The sequence below is a fragment of the Phyllostomus discolor genome, chromosome 1 (genome assembly GCF_004126475.2).
Source record: "Phyllostomus discolor isolate MPI-MPIP mPhyDis1 chromosome 1, mPhyDis1.pri.v3, whole genome shotgun sequence".
NCBI lineage: Eukaryota > Metazoa > Chordata > Mammalia > Chiroptera > Phyllostomidae > Phyllostomus > Phyllostomus discolor.
Genome location: NC_040903.2, coordinates 77,654,057 through 77,674,862, shown reverse-complemented (window position 1 = coordinate 77,674,862; position 20,806 = coordinate 77,654,057). Strand labels below are relative to the sequence as shown.

Sequence of the window (20,806 nt, the reverse complement as noted above, 5' to 3'; positions counted from 1 at the left end):
GAAACCCTCACCCATCTCTTCCCAGAGCTATACTTGGGTGAAGGGTGAGGGTCCAGCTACTAGCCAGGTGAGGTCTGACCAGGTTTTGGAAGCCTGTGGCTCTTACATGCCACCCTTACAAGGCCACTACCCAAGTTGTCTCGGTCAACTCTGTGTGTCCTTTCTTGTTAGTGCTGTCCTGACAATTTCATCTGTCAGAGAATGCTGATAGGGGACTTTACCTGCACATTTTCCTTCCTGTTGGGTGGGGGAAACTGGGGACATGTTTAAAAGTTTTCTATACATAAAAAAGCTAAAAGAATGAAAATGGAGGATATATGTGATAACCCCAAGTCTCACATAATGATAATCAGCTTGCCAAGGATTTAGTAATATTTTACATGTGAAATTTCTTCATGCACTCCCAATGCAATATTTTTAATATAAAAAACTATTTCATCCTTAGTACTTGGTACTTATATGAGGGACACACTGAATAGAAGGTACTGCAAGTCATTTTAGAAAAAAATCATATGTAGTATTTACTTCTACCAGAATAATGTCTCAAATCACTGTCCAAAAATGAAATAAAAACAAAATCTTAGTTTAGCATTCAAACTGTTATCAAAGCAAAAAAATTATTTTGCTTAGGGAAGTGTATTTTTTAGTGCTAATTACTGAACATTTCATTCTAACAAGTTGAAATGCATTTTATTATATTACAAGAGAAATTTTGAGTAGTGAAGGGTTATTTTTTGTGATATATAAAATTAATATTATATTTGATCATTAATTGAGTGACACATTCAACAGAGATAGTAGAATTAAACAAACATAATATTTGCTGAAGTTTGTGCAATTTTAACTGGATTACCTGCTATTGGATATAAATATATTAATCATTTAACAGAAGTATTTGAATAACTAAGTTTAAAAAAACATTTTATTTTAAAAGTGTACCTTTTTCAGATGATATTTGTACACATAAATTTCCCTTTAAATATAACAAAATTAATGTATATTTAGTTTCAAGAATTCTAAACCAAAGTTGTTGATGTTACTTTATAATTTGATTTTAAGAATTTGGATATTATTTGCAATGCACTAGATATATAATTTTGCCATAAATATGACCACTTATTAGGAGTATGAGTGATCATTGTTAACAACTTAATAGAAAGGGTTTATAATAATTATTGCAGTTGATGATTGTGATTAGTTAATATGGAGTTTCGATAGTGTCAAACAGCAGCAGCAAATGTGCTGTCTGTCTTTATTATTGTTCTCCCTACAACCCGATACCCTAGACTTGCCTGTGTGAGGAGCAGCCAGAAGGAAAAGCAACATTTGCTATTTATAGCACTTGCTCTTGTGTTTTACTGGTATTCGTGGTGAAACAAATGTGAAAACACAACTGCAGGTGTGTGAAACAGAGGAGCCATTTGAAGGAATAAGAGGGATCCTGCGTGTTGATAAGGATTTCTCTTTATTGTGTCTCATTCACAATTCTGTATGCCTGTGTTTACTCCCTGAATCACAATTTTAACTGCTTGGGGGACCCAGTATTTGGTATCCAAGTAGCATTACTTTTGGCACAGCATTGGCATTTATGTACGCATTTCCAATTTAGTGTTCAGCTACAAAAACCTTTGCTTCTAGGCATATTGGATCCTAGGTTCAAATGTGAAGACACCTATGTTTGTTTCCCCTCTCACTAAACCTTTAGTATGGCATCTTGCTTCCAAACTACAGTGGGTGTTCTGGTGGAATGCTGTCTCTCTTTGACCTAAAGTATTTGTCTGGGTTGCAGCCCCAGGGATGAAATTGTGCCCTTTTGCCTGTGCAGCCTGTAGTATAGTTATAATATCAGGGCTTTTCAGTTGGAGAAAAACTTTCAACGAGTTTCCTAAATGGGTATCAACATGGATTTTCCTGCCACTCTCTGTGCAACATCATTAAGCGTCCTCAGTAAAAGGCACTGATCAATATTTCACTCATTTACCATTTCACAGCTTTTGTGAAATTTAGCAGTTAACCACAGCTCCGACAGAGTCAGCTGATTCTGAAAGGAGCATGTGTGTGTGTGTGTGTGTGTGTGTGTGTGTGTGTGTTGATATTAACTGACTAGTTAGATCAAGAATGTTTTCTGTTTATCGGACCCTGAAACACTGCAACATTCTGTAAGAAACTGGCATGATTGCCATATTCTGTTGCCATCATGTCTCCAAGTACATCTGCAAAGTATTGGAAAATAGCCCTGTTCTGGTATGAACCTGGACACAGCAGGTTAATTTTAAGCTTGTTTCCCCTAGCAGGACTTATCAGAAACTTTAGTGTGTTGTAAATTACCAAGAAGAGAATTTATTATAAATTCCATAAATTGAACAAAGATTCATTTTCACAGATCTATAAGAAAAGAAGCAAAAATTTAATATATAAGAAGATACTAGAGGATTTTTCTAAACACTTTATGACTAATGATAAAAAGCTACAAAACATTCTCTATGTTTATAACTGTTGAAAATTTCAGAGATTATTCTGTGTCTGTTAAGGACTTTGGCTTCACAATCTTAAAATAAAGACAGAGATCACAGGCTCTTGAGGGAGATGTGTTCCTTCTAATTCATCATCTTTTACTTGCAGAAAAATAGGACGTTGATATCAGATTTCAAATTAGGGTTGTAAAATGGCATAAACAGGCATATATTTCTCAAAGATGCTTATTTTCCAGGCCCTAACATACTATGTAAGAGATGCAAGTAAAAATCTTGATAATAGAACAAAATATTGTTATCTTGTTCTAGATTTATTGAAAATTTGTTGGAGTTTTGATTTTGAAAAGTTTTTATTTTCCCTCTTCACCCTGGTCAGGGGGTGGAATATTAGATATACTTAATGTAGAAAAATAAGTAGATAGGATACATTATCCTTTCAGGTATCAAACATACACACACACCAGAAATAGGGAAATGCCTGTGCAATCTGAGTCTCAACATGCAGGTTCAATTTAATTTTACATCTCAGTTCACAGAAACATGCAAACCAATATTGCTAGCTCTAGGTAACATACGGATAGAATAAAAGATTTCACTTTTTCAAAGTTTGAATGGAAATAGAGAGAAAGAGAAGTTAATTTTGGAAACAAATCTGAGTTTTTCCAGAGTTGCGATATCCACTGGTTGGAAGCACGAGCATTCCCCATTCACGTGAAATGACACACTGAGATGCGAGGGTCGAGTCACGGGCACAGTCTGATTTCATGTTTGCAGACCTTGTTGCCAGGCTGTGCTTGCAGATGCCGAAGATGACTGGGGGCTTTATTTTTGTTTCTGGAAATGTCAGGTGGTAGCACCTCAGGAATTAATCAGGATAAATGCCTTCCGTGGAATACAAGTGCAACAGGGAGTTTGATTTGTCTTTTTTTTTTAAATTCCAGGTTGCATTCAAAGAGTATTTTAAACCACTGTTTTTTTAAAATGATTCTTCACATGATTTAAACAAATAGTTTAACTTCTTTTGCCAAAACATGAAGTCATTTGTACTGTATCTGATTCATTGATATCCTACCACTTATTAGTGAAGCCCTCATATTAATGTAGCTTCATACCTTCTCTGTATGTAGCAACATTCTGTTGTCTTCTAGGGGAGTTTTATGTATCTTGAACATAATTAAGATTGCTTTCATATGAAAATATTTTTAAGCTTTCACTTGAATTCAATTATTTTTCCAGTGAAAACCTTCCTTTTATTAAATTTTTGTGTTTAAAAATTTTTGTGTGTATTAAATCCCTAATATTTATGAGGCCTAGAAGAAAAACACAAATCAAAATTGACATAGTATATATCTCAATATTCAATGTCATAATCTGAGCTAATAATGATATTTACTGTTTTATATATGATTTAGAGAATATATAAACATCATATTTTTTAAAGATTTTATTTATTTATTTTTAGAGAGGGAAGGGAGGGAGAGAGAGAGAGAGAGAGAGAGAGAGAGAGAAACATCAATGTGTGGTTGCTGGGGGCCGTGGCCTGCAACCCAGGCATGTGCCCTGACTGAGAATAGAACCTGCAATGCTTTGGTTCACAAACCACGCTCAATATAAACATCACATTTTTATAATAGCTAGAACAACATTCTTCTGGGTCTAATTAGGGCCTAAAGAAGAAATTACTGGTAAGTTCATTCTGGCCTATTTAGATACAGTGAGTAATTTTAGCTGGGCCTTGGTATATTTTTCACCCTTTTAAACACTGACTTTCAGAAATGGCTCATCTCTACTGCCCTGCCCCCAAACCCTATTGCTAATGACCAGCAAGTCTAAAGTCTGGCAAGTTAGACACCTAGTGCACCACCTGGGCACCTCATCTGGATGTCCCACAGGTGCAGTCTATAACACAGCGGCCAGTTGTCAGGAACCCATCTCCACCGTGACCTAGGGTGGCTTGTTTCTCAGGCATGGCAGATGGGTTACAAATCTTAGCGATGCAGCTCTCCAGGGGAAGGGTACATCCCCTTCACCATGAAACCATCTTTTCCCAATGGTTTCCCATTGTCCAGATGAGTTTTCCAAAACACCTTCATTTATGTTCCTGGCATATAACAGGGGCTGAAGACAGCTTTATTTCCCAAACATGTTTGATAAATTTAAGCTTCAAATCAAAGAGTCTGGGTCTAATCCTGACTCAACTTTTATTCCCCTAAGACAGCAATGTCCCACAGAACCTTGTATGACAATGAACATGTTCTTTACCAGTGCTATACACTACAGAGCAACCAGCCAGCCACATGTGTATTTTGAGTACTTCACATGTGGCAACCAAGGAACTAAAATAATACATATTTTCAATGTAACTTATGTTCAGTAAACTCAAATTTCAGGAATCTTTTTATTATACATTTCCATTACCATTTATCCTCCTTATGCCCCAACCCCCCAGCAAACAACACACTGTTGTCCATGTCCATGAGTCCTTGTTCTTTTTGCTTAATATCACCACTCCCTACCTTCCTAACCAGAGCCATCATCCTGCTCTCTATCTATGAGTTTGTCTCCATTTTCCTTGTTAGTTCAGTTAATTAGGTTCCACATATGAGTAAAATCATATGGTATTTGTCATTCTCTGACTGGCTTATTTCACTTGGCATAATGTTCACTAGGTCCATCTATGCTGTCATAAAGGGTAAAATTTTCTTCTTTTTTATGTTCAAGTAACAATTCATTGTGTAAATGTCCCATAGTTGTTTTATCCACTCATCTACTGATGGACACTTGGACTGCTTCCAAATCTTGGTGATTGTAAATAACGTTGCGATGAACATAGAGGTGCTTATGTTATTTCAAATTAGTGTTTTGGGTTTCTTTAGATAAATTCCTAGAAGCAAAATTGCTGGGTCATAAGGCAATTCTATTTTTAGTGTTTTGAAGCATCTCTACATTGCTTTCCACAGTGGCTGCACCAATCTGCATTCCCATCAGCAGTGCAAAAGAGTTTCCTTTTCTCCACATCCTTGTCAGCACTTGTTTGTTGATAGCCATTCTGACAGGCATGAAGTGATAACTCATTGTGGTTTAACTTGTGTTTCTCTGATGATTAGTGATGTTGAACATCTTTTCATATTCCTATTGACATCTGTATGTCCTCTTTGGAGAAGTGTCTATTCAGGCCTGTTGCAAATTTTTTAAATTGGATTGTGTGTTTTTTTGATACTGAGTTTTACAAGTTTTTTAAATAAATTTTGGATATTAACCCCTTATCAGATGTATCAGCAAATATGTTCTCCCATTCAGTAGGTTGTCTTTTTATTTCATGGAAGGTGTCCTTTGTTGTGCAAAACACTTTTAGTTTGAGGTAGTCCCAATATGTTTATTTTTCTTTTGTTTCCCTTGCTTGAGGCAATATATAAGAAAAAAACATTGCTATGAGCAATGTATGAGATTTTACTGCCAAAGTTTTTTTTCCAGGAATTTTATGATTTTGGGTCTAACATTTAAGTATTTAATCTACTTTATGTTATTCTTGTGTGTGGCATAAGAATGTAGTCTAGTTTTCTTTTTCTGCATGTATCTATCTAATTGTACCAACACCATTTAATGAATAAACTGTCTTTAGCTCATTATATGTGTTTGCTTCCTCTGTCAAATATTGACTATAAAGGTGTTGGTTTATTTCAGGGCTCTCTATTCTGTTCCATTGATCTGTGTGTCTGTTTTTATGCCAGTACCTTGTTGTTCTGATTGCCATGGACTTATAGTATAGCTTGTTATTAGGTAGTGTGATTTCTCCAAACTTGTTTTTCAAGATCTCTGTTGCTATGTGGGGCCTTTCCTGATTCCATATAAGTTTTTGAAATATTTGTTCTTGTTCTGTGAAATACGTCATTGGAATATTGATAAGAATTTCGATGACTCTACAGATTGCTTTGGGTAGTATGACCATTTTAATGATGCTAATTCTTCCTATCCATGAACACAGTGTGTGCTTCCACTTGTTTGTATTTTCTTAAATTTCTTTCTTCAGTGCCTTACAGTTTTCTGAGTACAAGTCTTGGCTAGCCACTACAATATTCGGCAGGATAGTCTGAAATGGTACCACTGCCCCTATATAAATGATAGATGTAAGAACAGGTGTCAGTCTCCATCTACAGTTAATCCAAAACACTCCAAACCAAAATACTGGTGTACTCATTGGAGGAGAGTTAACCCTTTCTAGAGACAACATGGTAGCTGCATTATTTTGCAAAGTTAAATCTGGGCTGTTACTGATATATCAGTCTTTACTGATAAATGTGTATTATGCAAGATCGCAAGATGTTTTGTTTTTCCTGCTCTTAATCAAAATCAATCAATCCTGAATTTGATCAAATGCTTTAAAAGTTTTTTAGTAAGAACCATTATTTGATGAACAAGAGGGAACAACCATCCTGTTTCAGTGTTCGAAGTAACAAAGGGAATAAAACAAACAAGAAACAATAACAGCAGAGGCAAATCCAGATGAGCTTTTGACAGCTCAGTGACAATGTAAAAGCTCTAACCTCTGCAAAAATGTTCAATGAATTCTGTTTGACAAGATGGAAACTGGAGTACTTGTAGCGGCATGGCTGTGGAAAATTTAATGATACCTCGGCTCTCAGAGTTTTTTATATACAGTAGAGTTAATCAGGCATTTGGGGAGATGATGAGATAACACAATTCTCAGTTAAATGATATCAATCTTAATATAATTATATCTTTCATTTTATGAGACCTATCTCTATTTACTCTTTATATAACAGTTTGTCATCTGTGGTTATTTCAGTGAGAACTTTCTCAAACATAAAGAAATGCTAATAGAACTGAAATATATTTCAAATAATATTTTTATTTCCTTACATATAAAATAAACTGTATGTTATTTCTAATTCAGAATTATACCCACTGTCATCCCCAGCACTCCCAGAATCAGAGACACCCTCACAGATTAATTTTTGAGAAGCAGATTATGTAACATGTAGGCGTTTATGGGGAGTAAAGGTATCTGTGATATGGAGGGAGCAGGGATGGCAGAGAGGGGAGTTGAAGGGAGATGCAGTACAAAGACTGCCCCAGCCATTCCTCCAGGGAGCTCTGAAGCTAGGAGGCAAGGGATTCTGCTTTGATACCCCTTTTGGATGAGTCATCAGAGTGGGCTGCCCTGGGAAAGAAGCATGCCTTGGGGGAGCTGACTTTCTTCAGTAAAGTGGAATTAGAGAAGGGTTCCTTGAAAGCTGCCTTCTCATCATTTCTAGAAAGCTGGGTCTATGTGGTTGGAAGGGAAATCTGAAGGTAGACCCTATACCTTACTACAAGTGGCAGAATTTAGAGAGGACTAAACCACATAGTATTAACAGGCCTTGGGTGCAGGCAGAACTTGTAAGTGACCAGTCCATAATTCCTGAGGTGCAAACTAGCATGTTGTGATCAGCAGCTCAAGTTGAAAAACAAAGTCTACTAAAATGATGGCTATTCAAGTGAAGACTGAGGAAGCCAAAAGTTATTATAGGGTTGAAATAGGTAGAAAAGTGCTTAAATATATGTCATCAATATGTTTTTAATCATATAATTTTAAAATATTGATGTTTTGATTCAAAGAGATAATGCAATTACTTTGACTTTAGTATGAATGGAAAATGCCACTATAATGATGTAGGTTGTATCCAAATAGGAATGTCTGGAAAAAGATGGTTGTATCTGATCATAAATCTTTAGTTAATAAATGCATTGCCTTCCTTGAGAAATTGTTATACCAGATACTTGCAAAATATGGATTACTGGAAAGGAATAAATTTGACATCATATAGAGTTATTGCTTTTAGAAGATCATGGTATTTTAGTTACTTCTTATTATAGAGTTCTGTTAGGTTGTCACCTAATGTGATTCTTACTAAGTATTTAAGTAGTTCACCATGTGTGAAGGTATAAAAGTTCAGAATGCTCAGTTTATAAAAAACAAGCAAAGAAAAACAAAGTCAAAATGTTAACCCTTTCACTCTAAACTGTTGTTTATTAGGAAAGATATGTTGGAATTAACTTAGAAAAGGCCTATAGAATATGTGTACAAAATGTTTAAAATGTATAACTTTATTTGAGAATTGAAATGCATATATTGTGTTATGAAAACTTATCTCTATGTCATGGTGGTTTTAAGTCAAAGACAGCTATATTTTCTCATTCTGTGTTTATATATTTTTTTCACAAAGGTAGATTTTAAATTGCAGATCTGTATTTGCATGTGGGGTTATATTCAACATCACGGGCTCTGTTTTAGGTTGAATTGTTTTAAGGATTGAATTGAGTCCCCTGAAACTCCTTTGTACAGTCCTAACCCCAGGACCTCAGAATGGGACTGTAGTTGAAGATGGAGCCTTTACAGAATTAAGTTAAAATAGTGTCATTGGGGTGGGCCTTATCCAATAGGACTGGTGTCCTTATAAGAAGAGAAGATTAGGACACACACACAGAGAAGAGGCTGTGTGAAGACTCAGGGAGAAGGCATCTGCAAGTCAAGGAGTAAGATCTTAGGAAAAACCAAACCCTCTGACACCTTTATCTCTGACTTCCAGCCTACAGAGCTGTGAGAAAATAAATTTCTGTTTTTTTAACCACCCAGTTTGTGGTACTTTGTTATGGGAGCCCAATAAAAACTAGTACAAATTATGTCCCCCTGTATATTGAAGTCCTAATGCCCCAAAACTTAGAACATGACCTTACTAGAAATAGGGTCTTCACAGAGGTAAGTTAGAATGAAGTCATTACCTTAGCACTCAATCCAATATGACCAGTGTCCTTATAAAAGGGGAAATTTGTACAGAGAGAGAGAGAGAGAGAGAGAGAGAGAGAGAGAGAGAGAGAGAGAGATGCACAGTGAGAAGACTATGTGAAGGTGCAGGGACATGTCAAGAGACACATAGGTCATGTGAAGACAGAGACAGATGTCATGGTGATGCAGCCACAGTTCAGGAACACCACAGACCACCAGAAGCTGAAAGACGCAGGTTAGATTTTTTTTTTGCAAGCTAGATTTCTCCCCTAGAGCCCTCAGAGGCTTAACCCATAATTTGTCTTCAACCTGCCCTTGAGATTATTAGTGAATATCTGTTTTACCACTGACACACTTTGTGTAGGGGCATGCAAATTAGGGTGCAGAAAAAGCACTAGCATTAACCTGATTGGCCGTAGATGGTTCTAAGGAACTATGTATCTCAAGCAGCTTTTATTTTTCCTTGGATCCTACTTCCTTCTTCTTTTTCATTTAGAATGATAATTGTTGAGGCACAGGGCATGTTTTATTGCTGTGTTGTATTCCCTATTTCCAATACAAGACCTTGTATGATCTTGGTTTCCCCTTGCCATTGATGTGTTGGAACTACTTCTCAAGTAGTACACATGCAGAACTTTCTCCCTGAATATTTATGTCTACAGCTTAACTTGCATGTCTTATTTCAAGTTAATGTATCTATGTAACTACTGATAAATTACTGACTATTGGATGTTCAGCTATTAAGTGAGTGATACATATTGAAATGCTCTGTAAACTTTAAAGTGCCCTACAATAATTAGCTGTTAATTGTGCTTCTGTCTTTCTTATAGTTGGAATACGTGGTCTTGATGAGAGCTAAGCCATTCCATTATTATACTTGGAGCTATCAAAGTGAGGATACAATGGTGAAAAAATAAGTTGGGAAATTATGAGGTTTGAATAAAATTACTTTGTCTCCAATCAGGCACATTCTCTTGGTGTACCCTGGTTTCCTTCCCATATCATAACCCCGTCATGGTTTTTGCTAAAGGTGCACATGCAGCTGTTGACCATAGGAAAAAAAAAATAATGAAGTCCAAATACCACCAGGACCTTCTAGTCCTGTGTGTCTCTCTGATAGTGACCCAGTGAATTCCTGACCTGTACCTTTCCTGTCAGATCATCTATTCAGATGCCTGACTGTGCTCCTTAGTGACAATTTGCATGCTATTACAGCTTTGCCCTAATATAAGAACATACAATGAAGACCAACACAGAAACAATTGTGGACAGAAGTTTTGATTTTTTAATCATATGATGATTTCCTTTGGGTCATTTTGTTATTAATTGACTCATATCAGTGCACATTAATAAGTCATGAGAGACATCTTAGGAAACACACAGGGTATATTAACAACTTAATGAACTTAAAAGCAACTAAAGTGTCTTTCTTTCCAATCATGGCTTCGCTTTTCTAACAGAAGCTTTATCTGCAGGTTTATAATTGCAATGAGTTGGCTTTAATTAATAGAATAAATTTTAATGTAATTAATAAGTCAAATACTTACTGGCACTCTCAGGTGATTATGTACTTTGATTGGTAAAGATGCAGTTTGCATGCTATTAAAATAATAACAAGGACTTCGGCATTAGAAGTAAGGTAACATTTAATTTTAGCTCACTTAAATCATTTTGTTACCCAAAGCAAAGTGAGTGCAGACAATCATATGATTCATTAACAAGTTAAGGCCTGTGCAAGCTGTGAATTTTTCCCTTGGGCTTCAGAGGAGGAACCAGATACAATAACCATCTTTTTTTTTTTTTGCTGTTTTCTCTTCTTTTTAAAATCTGAGTGGCCCTCCTGTAAATGTGCAGAACCACAATGGAGGGCACTTAGCATGCCCAGCAGATCTGGTCAGGCTCAGCCTACAGTTGTGTGAGGAACTGAGGCTTATAGTTATGATCACCTGAGGGTCTTCAATTGGGGACTTTTTGTCTAGTTGCTGAGCTGGCTCTGCCCCTCACCAGTTGACAGCATCGCTGGGAGATTGTTCCCAGTTAGCACACCACCTCCCTCCTTCACTCCCCAGCCACCGTCAAGAGAGCAGGACTTGGTTTATTACTGTCCTTTGAGGACAGAGAAGTCCATATAATTTTTCTAAGTTTCCTGGGGTAAGAGTTCCCTTACCCAGCTGGCGTACCATGGTATCTTGATTTACTGCTCCCCCTCTTCACCATCCATGCTTCCTTCACCTCCCAAATAAACTGCTTACTAGTACAGCACAATCCTTGTCCTGGGTCTGCTTCTGGGCAAACCTGAGGTCAGATGGGACCATACCAGGAGACACGTGTTGGTGTAATTTGATGTTGTGGACCTAAAGCTAGGGGGTTCTATGTAGAAAGGAGAGAAGTAAGGGCCTGTACCTCAGCTCAGGTCAGTTGTCAAGCCAGAGGAGAGAAGATACCAGAGATCTGAGAGAGCTTCCCAAGGTGTTGATCTGAAGTTCATATTCATGGAAGTTCTGGAGCTGAGAAGGATGGGCTGATGCCCATGATCAAGGGCTCTGTGCCAGGGTGATGGGAGGCAGGCCAGTCAACCAAGCAGCAAGTTAGGATTAGTGTAGGTTTATCCTGCACTAGTAGGTTTATCCTGATGGCCCCATTACTGGTCAGGGTGAGAGAGCTACAGACATTAGGGAGGATCTTTCCCTCGTACTCAGCACTAGGTTCCTGCCTGCAGTCCTGCACGGGGACAATTTTACTCTAGGTATGTGGATTCCTTATCAAGCTCCCAACAGAAGCCTCCATAGTCAAAGAGCAGCAGATTATTCTGAGCCTGGAGATTTGTCTTGAGCCCTGTTGGAAATGTTGTCTTACTTTAAGCCATGAGGTCCCTCTTGACTTCATATCACTTGCAAATAAACATAATGTCTCCATTTTTGTTTATAACATTATACCTATTTATTTTCTCATGGTATTATCTAGGAGCAGTATAGTGTTCAGAGATTCAGCTTCAGCATTTCATGTTCGTGCTGTCCATTGTTATTTGCTGGTGATCTATCATGGGCAAAGTGTCTCCATCCTTATCCATTTTACCCAAAGCCAGCAAATCCTCTGCTAAGGCTCTCACCTGTCTTTCCTTACAAGCTTCTATCCAAATTAGGCATTTGAGATGGTCCTTATCTGTTGGGATTGAATTATGTTTTTAACTACTCTACAGTTAGAAATCATCTATTTTCTTTAAATCACACATCCGATACACTCAATATGTATTTAAAAAATACTGGAATGGTCAAAGTAAAAGAAAATAGAATTTAATGGTTTTTAAAATGCATATTCCATTTTGAAGTTGTGTTTTTGCCAGAATATAATATTTATTGTTTCATCACTTATGTATAGCAAAGTGCCACATATAATTTTTACAGTGTATGAATAATAATTACTAAGGCAAATATTTTTCAAAATAAATTTTTAGTATTTATCATTTCATTTATTTACCATATAAAATGTAATTTTTAAAATTTGGCTGAAATTTGACCTTCAACATGGAGAGAACTCTAACATTCTTAAGACTTTAAGCAGATTAAAATATTTTCTTGGTTTATTGTGTGTGGTGGTTATCAGATAAAGACAATCTCTCATTTTCTGTATGATTGAACTAGTTTGAGAACTCTTTAAGCTGGTTCTGTTACGAAGATCTGTGAACAATGGAGATGATTGTAGCCAATTCATCCACAGAGTAATACCTTTTTAGGACATATTTTTAGAATTGTAAGATAATTTTCAAAAATCAATGCACAGCATGAAATGGCAGCCTGCAAGTTTTTCAGAGCCATTTGTTATACGAACAGAAAGTTGCTTAAAGTGCAAGCATATTTCAGTCTGCCAGCCTAATCTCGATTATTTAAAGCTGCGTAAAATAACAGAATTCAAGTTCATAGCTCAAAAAATAAAGGGTCTTATGAAGGAATCACATGTAAAGGTGTCAAACCATGTTTGTGTTTATGTAACAATAAAGCCTCTGGTTTATGATGTCCTTCTGGTTTTTAATTTTATTAACACTCTCAATTTAAGCTCGGAAGAGAGATATGCTATGATTGCAGCAAATTTTGACATTTGATTTTTAAAAAAAATTTTAAAATTTAAAATTTTTAAAAAAATTTTAAAGGATCTTTTAATATTTCTTTAGTTGGATTCACACATCACCTGACCCTCAAGGTTTGGTTCAGGCCCTCTGCCCACTGCCCTCATGGACATCCCTCTCCTGTCCACCATCTACTGAGTGCTATCTGCCACAGAGAGAGACAGCAAAGTGCTCATTGCACACCATTATTAAACAGCCTGGTAAAATTTTATTTTAAAAGAAAATAGAATTAACTACAAAAGAAAATCAGATTGCTTGTGGGTTTCAGAATTGATTCAGATATCCCGAGTAAAGGGGACCCACCCATGTGAGATAGGGGCTTTATTATAAACAGACTCTCAACTCAAGCGTTAATACCAGACCACACATCCTACTCAGATGTGTGGCTCGGCCAGCCTGAACAGGAACCTCTTCTGCAGGCCGTGCACTGGCCTAGCTTCTCACCACATTCCCCAGGCTCATAAGTTTATTCTAACATGCAATCAGTCATATCTCATACCTAAGCAATCTTCACTGTAATGAACCAGTTTTTTCATGTTTATATGCTCTTCTATGCATATGAAAAGTGACCTAACAAATTTTACTTTAAAGAAGAGTTCTGGAAATCTTTCTCAAGTTACCTCCCTCCAGGAACCAGCCAGCTCTCACTGTGTACACCACTAGGAGCAGTTTCCAATGCAGCAGGCATCTCTGCGTCTTTTATTCCCCAGCACTGAGAAGTGCACCTGGTGCATTTCAGACACTCAGGATATCATTGTGAATAAACAAATGAGCATTCTCTCTGAGGCTTGTTGCATTACATACCATTATGTATGGCAGGGCTTTGTGATTATTTACATATATGGCTCTCTACCAGGATAGAGAGTTCCCTGAGGAAAGAAAGTCATTTCATTCATCTTCATATCATTGGCCCCTATCAATAAGCCTGACATTATTCTCAAAGGATGGATCAGTTAATGAGAATTGACTTCAAGCCAAGTTTGGTGTAAAGTTTATTTCTAGATTCAGCCATTGTTCATAGATTATTGAAGGTGGTTATACATCTGTTGTGTGGATGAAATTAGATTGGTAGACAAATAAAAAAATTTTAAAGCTATGTTTAGCTGTTAGTAATTAAGTTAATCCCTACACAAAGTGTTTGCTATACTTCTCTAACATTCTCTGCTGATAGGAGTTAGGCAGCCACACTTAAATCGCTGTAGTAGTCAAGGAAATGGTGATCAAAGACAGTGGGAACTGTTTTTTTCTCAGGATGATAGTCAATTTTCCTCTCCAGAATAGTCAAACAAATCATTTCTGGGATTTTTACCCAGTGTTGGATCAGGAGATTAGCAGTGTAATTGTTAAAAAAATAAAAAAGAAGAGCATATTTACTAGAAGGAAAGCCACCACCACACCACAACAAAAGTAATGCTCTGGCTAATACCTAAAACATGATTGTTATTTTAACTGGCTGGCATTAGGAGGGCTGCTTATGTCCCTCACGACCTGGGAAAGGTTTGGGACTGATGGAAGCAGAGCTCACTATATATCAGGCAGAAGAGAAAGGCTGAGACAGAAAATGAAATGAATCATAAAATGCAAAGAAAGAATTTACAATAAAATTGAGTTGCTTTGAATTCAAAGGAATTTTTCACTCATTACAGTAAACTGGTAAACTGAGCACATTTGTGGGAGACAACCATGGTAGATAAAAATCTAATTAAATAATTCAGTAATTCTTTCTCAAGCACCAACTATGGGTGATTCCCTAGAAACTGTCAATTTTAGTATACTTCACGATCAAATACACATCCCAAACTTCTGCCTGTGAATTTGGGAACCATTTGATCTGATAAGGTAGGAAGGGATGGCAGAGAGCTGTCTCTAAGTCTCCAAACTGTAGGTTGTATAATTAGAGTGAAGCTTTTCTCTAGGTAGAAAAGTAATTGTTGGCAGGTGCACATATCACAACCAATGCCAAATGCATAATGTTGAAAAATTGTAATTCTTGTTATCACAACTGTCCTCAGTAATTCTAACTGCCAAGATTTGCTGAGCAATTACACAAAAATAGATGATAATCTGGACTTGTGTTGGATTGTGCCTCTGAATAATTGCACTGTCATATTAAACCATTAAAAATGCTGAGCTATTATTTGTACATCTTCTTGGACACAAACAAGATAGGCCCAGTGCAGAACCTGGGTTGAGGTAGGCTGTTACCAACACACACTGAGTCGTGTACTAAGTGCTGTTATCAGGGTGGCGACTGGGTGGTGACCAGGTGCATGCCCATGGACAGGCACACATTTCAGAAGTCCCACTGACCAGGGCATAAACGTCTTTAAAACTTCATGGTAAAGATAACTCTAAAACGTGAAAAATATAATTGAACATATAAGTTAAGGAAAACTAAAGATCATGTTTATATTAAAAAAGTACTTTTATGCAAATTGCATGTTATAAGCCCCCCCCAATTGATCTTCCTAGAGTCTGAACAGGCTCATACAAAAATAACTTCATTCATTCAGAATATTTATTGGAAATGACAGAAATGTAAGTAGTGTGTTGTACATGCAGAAATGTTTTGTTGTGAACAGTTAAGAAAGTTTAGTGTATTTGTCTTTGTCATATATATATATATATATATATGTGACAAAGCTCCAACTCTGTGTGTGTGATTTTGTGTCTGTGACAAAGCAGCATGTATAAAAGTGAACTGGACTGCTAAACATTTCTGCACAGCGGGAGCCTCCAGGGTTGGAGGAAAGCTATATCAGTTGTCTTGAAATCTTGTTGTCCACTGTGCTCCTGTTTTATGAGTTGGACTATTTTAGATCCCTCATATAAGTGGAATCATGTGGTATTTGTCCTTCTGTGTCTGGCTTATTTCACCCAGCATAATGTCTTCCAGGTTCATCCATGTCATCACATGTAGAAGAATTCCCTTTCTTTAAGGCTGAGTAATAAATCGCCCATTGTATGTATTTACTACATTTTCTTTATCAATTCATCTTTCAATGGATGTGGGTTGTTTGCATGTCTTGGCTGTTGTGAATAATGCTGCATGAGTATGGGGGTGAAGATGTGTTTTTAAGATCCTGATTTCACTTCCTTAGAATAAATGCCTAGAGGTGGGATTGCTGGATCCTATGATAGTTTACTTTTAATAATTTGAGGATCATCATACCATTGCCGTAGAGGCTGCACCATTTTGCATTCTTACCAACAGCACAAAAGGGCTCTTCACTCGTTATCTTTTGGTTTTGTCCATGTTTGGTTGTTGCATTCATGTTTGTTTGGGAATAAGACCTGAACTTCTTGCTCCACCATCTTGCTGATGCCAGTCTCTTCCACATTCTCCCTCTGATGATGGTGTAGAGCTTCCTGGTCTAGATGCAGAGAGAAAGGTCCACGTGTTTGGACCCTTACTCTAATCATTTTCTTTCATCATCAGACTGAGGTATATTCCACTAGTACAGATTAGGTCTTCCAGATTAATTGGAGTACATAAAAATATATTTATCTGCCAGTCTAAATATTACTTTCTTTGCAACAAAAGCAAGAAAACCATATATCTAAATGCCATTAAATTGCATTGCCTTCTTTTCTTTTCTTTTTTTAATTTTAATCATTGTTCAAGTACAGTTTTCTCCCTTTTACTCCCATTCCAGCCCACCCACCCATCCCTCCCCACTTCCCTCCCATTACCGCCCTCTCCCTAGTTTTTGTCCATGTGTCCTTTAAATTTGTTTCTGTAACCCCTTCCCAGTCTCCCCTGAAATTCCCTCTTCTCTCCCCTCTGGTCACTGTTGGTCTGTCCTCTATTTCAGTGTCTTTGGTTATATTTTGCTTGTTTCTTTGTTTTGTTGTTTAGGTTCCTGTTAAAGGTGAGATCATATGGTATTTGTCTTTCACTGCCTGGCTTATTTCACTTAGCATAATGCTTTCCAGCTCCATCCAAGCTGTTGCAGAGGATAGGAGCTCCTTCTTTCTTTCTGCTGCATAGAATTCCATTGTGTAAATGTACCATAGTTTTTTGATCCATTCATTTACTGATGGGCATCTAGGTTCTTATCATTTCTTGCTTGAGGACCCCCAGATTCACTCCAAGTGCATCTATCACATTATTGAGCCAAGACTAGGCATTGAAGAAGATGAAATAACAGCAGAAGAACCTAGTGCTGCTATTCCTGATGAGATCACCCCTTGAGGATGAGAAGGATGCCTCTTGCATGGAAGTAGATTAGGAATTTCTGCCTACAGATCTGCATCCTCTGTGTAGTATCTTCATGGTTCCCCCAGCAGCCCTGAGCGGCTCTAACCTACTTGGCTTCCTTTGCTGTTCAGTGGTTTTTATTCTCTCCTATCTTTGCCTAAGGCAGGTGACAAGAGCCTCAAATCTTCCCTTCTTGCACTTGACATCGGGTTTGGATGTTATTATGTATTGTGCTTTTTAATATTTTTGTTATGAAATTAAAGTATGCAAAATAAAACCAATAACACATTGTATTATAATAGTTGACTTGAACACAGACCTTTACCCCCTTACTGCCAAACATCCTTTAAAGTATGAAAAAATATCATTATTTTTTTCACCATCCCCAAATTTTTAATAACAAAGTAGGATCTAGGGTTAGTTTTTGTAGCCACATCTGGCCTGTTGGCCTCTTGCACGCTGGTACGTCCAGTCCTTGGAGCCTAGGTAGGGTTTGGTGTGGCTGTGAGGGGTTCCTGGGGCCTTGCTGAAGTGCCTGTACACCTCTTGGCCTTTGCAAGGACCAGAAAGCAAGACAGTGTGCTGCCCCTGGGGGAGTCCAGAGTCAGCAGGTCTGAAGGTGAGGATCTTGCTCCTGAACTCAAGGATCCCACTCTGGGAGCAGGTGCTGACACAAAGTGCACACATCTTCAGCTTGGGCACCTCCTGGACATGCACTTCATTGGTTATAGTGCCTACAACCACTGCAGTTTTTACCTCTCACCAGGAAGCTTCATCTTCGGGATTATTGGGAAAGGGACAGGTGGCTGGTTGGTGTGACTCAGGAACAACCTCTTCAGCACCACCTGGTTGAAGGTGGAGTTGGTTTGGCCAGAAACCTGTACAGCTTGACCAACAGCCTTATGTAGTGTCCTGGCTCTTGGGCTCCTTGCCAAACTTTTCTGTCTTTGTTGCGGTAGATGCTGACTCCCATGATGGTGCCTAGGGCCCCTCCCAGTTCCAAAAACAAAATTCTTACATTTGAAGGCATAAAATAACTATATTGGTAACAAAAAGTAAATATGACAAACAACCTTAAAATCTATTTATGTACAAAAGCTATACAATTGTATATATCCTTATATATGTGTGAGTGCATTAAAAAGTAAGATAAGGAAACACATTAATTAGTTAACAGTGTTTACTTGCAGAGGATGGAGGCTGGGATTGTGGGGAGAAGGAAATTTTTCACATTATCTTCTCTGTGCTTTGATATGTTTGATTTTTTTGATGAGAATACATCATTTTTATAATTTAGAAAAACAAGTATGCATATTATTTAAAATCTTGCACTAATATAGACACTGGCTTATCTTTAGGATTGCTTCTATCACATAGAGAATGTATGATTATAATGCACATGGCTTCAAAAGAAAAGGTAATAGTAACTTAATGTCCATGGATCTCTCTTGGTCGTATCAAGCCCATTTACCCCATGACTAGAGAATGCATCGCAGTCCTCCTGCATGAGGGTGACTTAGTTGTCAGATGTTTCTAACTTTGTGTGCCTTCGTGTATTTAGCTATTCAATGGTATTACAAAAGTCAAAGATTAGAAAAAGCCTGATTATCAGAAATGGTGGGAAAGTTTTTGAGATGATTTAAAAAAGAGCAATACAGGTTGTAGGATGGCTTATCACAGTGGCTTTGTATAGCACTGAGCAATGACTCCACAGATGGGGGCCAAAGTCCATCTACAGCATATGATGATACAGGAGCACCATTCTTGGTCCCCTCCTCTTTATCATGTTTTGAATATTTGGTTGAAGAATATAAGTCATTTTTACTTAATATGTGCATGGCATTATATGAAAGGAACTGAAGAAAATACTGGGTGGGAGAATATATATATTAGAAAAAGTTGCACTAATCTAGTACGAGATGAATGCAACTTATATTTGCATTCCTCTCATAAATATATATATTTTTTATAATATATATATAACATTAGATTTTATAAATATATATAACATTAGATTTTTTAAATATCAAAATGTGATGGCATAAAGAAAATGTTCAGAGAATATCTTTAATGATGAGAGTAGACCCTAACATATGCCGTGCAAAAACATACACCATACTGAAAACTGAAAACTTTGTGCATTGTTTTGCCTTGATAAGAGTGTGTATATCTGTATACATTAAAGTATACAGTTATATTATAAAGTTGTACACTTTAACTTTATGTCATGTTCTTAACCAATATTATCCCGATAAATTTAATGTAAAAAAAAAAAGAACAAAAAAGAGAAGGTATGGCTTCCAGGACAGCTATCCCTCATAGATTGTATTGTAAAATGTTAATAGATTTTATTTTTCATGGTTCCACAGGGGTAGGGTAATCTATGGTCAACATGTATAAGCTCATAAGAGAAAGAAGGCTTTTAATACATATATACAACACATTCTAAAGATGAGCTCTAATCAGTTGGTGAACTTGGCAGAGATGAAAGCTCTTTGTAGGTAGTATCTAAACACTGAGGTAGTCATTACTACACATGGTGTTAGCCATTACTCTTAAGGTCCCTTTCAATCATGGGAGACTTCAACTTCATGGATCAATAAATTACTACACAGAGAGGGAGCTTCATCATATGGCTAATAGTTTCAAAGTACATGACCAACCAACATGCATGACCACTAATTCTCTGACTAGTTGAATGTCAAATACTCTATTTAAGCATATAATAACTTTGAACAGATATAAAAAATGTGATTTGTTCATTTGCAGGAGTTTGTTCACACATCTTTGGAACAATAGACACTCTTACGAAGACCCACCTACTGAGAGTTCACTACTCCAAACTGAGATCATAAAGTGAAGCTGTATACTTCAATGTATTTTCTTTGCCCTTTATATCAAGTTGAATCTAAATGTAAAACAAAACAAAACAAACAAAACTGCCCTTGGGGTCATGCACGTGAGTGGCATTTATCTCACACAACAATGAAATCATTGATTAGATCTCAGACTTCTCTCCATTCCCAAAACAAGACAGAATCTCATTTGAGTTTCATTGTGTCTCTGATGTGAAACAAAGAATTAAAATTCTAAGGCTTTGGGATAAAACTACAAATAGTGTCAAAACACAATAAAACATTGTCAAAGCAAACCTATGGAGACAGTATTAAGATGTCAAAACTAAAATGATGTCATTGTAAATTACAGTAGCAGTTTTTAAA

General features: G+C 37.0%; 1 pseudogene; it reads right to left on the bottom strand.

Annotated features, from left to right (window-relative positions):
• Positions 1-17,983: 17,983 nt before the first annotated feature.
• LOC114493042 lies at positions 17,984-18,558 on the bottom strand (annotated as a pseudogene).
• Positions 18,559-20,806: the final 2,248 nt, after the last annotated feature.